The sequence below is a fragment of the Oratosquilla oratoria genome, chromosome 1 (assembly GCF_046742065.1).
Source record: "Oratosquilla oratoria isolate Oo_2021 chromosome 1, ASM4674206v1, whole genome shotgun sequence".
NCBI lineage: Eukaryota > Metazoa > Arthropoda > Malacostraca > Stomatopoda > Squillidae > Oratosquilla > Oratosquilla oratoria.
In genome coordinates, this window is record NC_134777.1 from 14,276,570 (window position 1) to 14,278,734 (window position 2,165).

The following is a 2,165-nucleotide window of genomic DNA, read 5'->3' on the forward strand; positions in this document are numbered from 1 at the left end:
TTCTCTGAGGTTCATTCCAATATACATACATATATATGTGTGTATATATATATATATATATATATATATATAGATATATATGTACATATATGTATATATATATGAATATATATACATATACGTATATATATATATATATATATATATATATATATATATATATATATATATATATATATACACGATAATGAAAAACCCTTCAGAATAACATCACAATACAAAATGGTATTTCAGTTTTTTTTTTTCTCTTAATCCAAGTAAACAAAACAATCTATATTGTTCTTACAGGACGAAAAACGTAAATGGAAAATTATCTTTTCTATCACATATTCTTTCTCTCACCAAACTTAAATTTCCAAACATTAACCAAGTCTACAACTATTATTTCTGCCTATTCATCCAGTAACACTCATATCAGGCACGTGGTATTAAATACAATGTGAAGGAGTGCATGACTCTGTGGCTTCGATGTGTATATGCATATATATTGGATGGTACAGATAAGATTCCCTTAGCTTAAGTCAAACGTAAAATTTCGCCAGATTGTCCATTTGCGTGTGTACAGCTACAAAAAACCCTATTCACCATTTATCACTCTACCCCTCTACTTATACTGTATATCTACCTACCTATTTACCTCTCTACACACGCATGTATTCCTGGGCATGCGTTTATATATATACATATATATATATATATATATATATATATATATATATATATATATATATATACATATATGTATATACATATATGTATATATATATATATGTATATATATAAATATATATATATATATATGTATATATATAAATATATATTTATATATGTATATATATATATATATATATATATATATATATATATATATACAAACACGCATACACCCACACGCACACACACACACACACACACAAGCCTTTTCATAAATCTGAGTGCATTTCTGCTTCAAATTTTACTTAAAAAAACAAGTAGGCTAATACTTCACAGAAAATAATGTAATGTATTAAAGGACAACATTCAAATTTTATATTTATTATTAGCCAAACATACGAGTACTTTGTCATGCCTAGAAAAAATAGAAGGGTCAATATCTGGAATAATACTCAATAAAGGTCACCAACATAACAAAAGCTAATATACAGTTAAGTTATCTAGCGTTAATAGGCACCCCAGACAAAATTAGTGACGAATTGAAATTTGTCTTTCATTGTACCCGTGGGACTCTCAAACTAACTCACGCAGGGCGATTTAATTCAGTTAAAGTAAACCTATTAAGTTGAATAGTTAACCATTTTTGCCCATGGGAGGTTTGTTAAAGCAAGTAAGATCGGAAAAAAAGAAAAAATATATATACAAAGATAGACACATACATGGACAGATAGATAAACAGATAGACACATAAATAGATAGAGAAACAGATAGACAAATGGATAGATAGATAAAAGCAGAAAGATAGACATATAAACAGATACATGATACAGAAATAAAAGGTGAACATATCAATAAACAAAAGAATATATAAATAGGTAAATAAATAAATGGATATAGGAATATATAGATAAAGGAACAAAAAATAAATAGATGGATAGATGAATTACTAAATAAACAGATAAATTTATAAATAAATAAATAAATAGGTAATAGATACATACTACCAATTACACTATCATGGCTGAGGTGGGTTAAACAAAAGAAATCGAGTATACGTAACTCAAGCATACAAATATATAAAAGTTGTGCTCAGGTTATATCTCTCTTGATAGCACAATGGTCTAAGTCACTGTTCACTTGTTACGTCTGAGCTGGGTTCGAGACCTTAGCTTGACCACGTATCAGTTTCCGCATATGCTTCTATTGAGCTTTTCGTCAGTCTCGGCCGTGATGGCATGGAATTAAAGTGAAAATTATTGTGGCTGAAAGAATATAATATATATTTATATATATATATATATATATATATATATATATATATATATATATATATATATATATATATGCAAAGAAATCACAAAACACACGTGATAAACTATTTTTGCAGAAACCACCGGGAAATTGAAAAAAAAAAAACAGATACCGAACGTTTTCGTCTATTTAGACATTTTCAAAGGTACGAAAATGTCTAAATAGACGAAAACGTTCGGTATCTGTTTTTTCAATTTCCC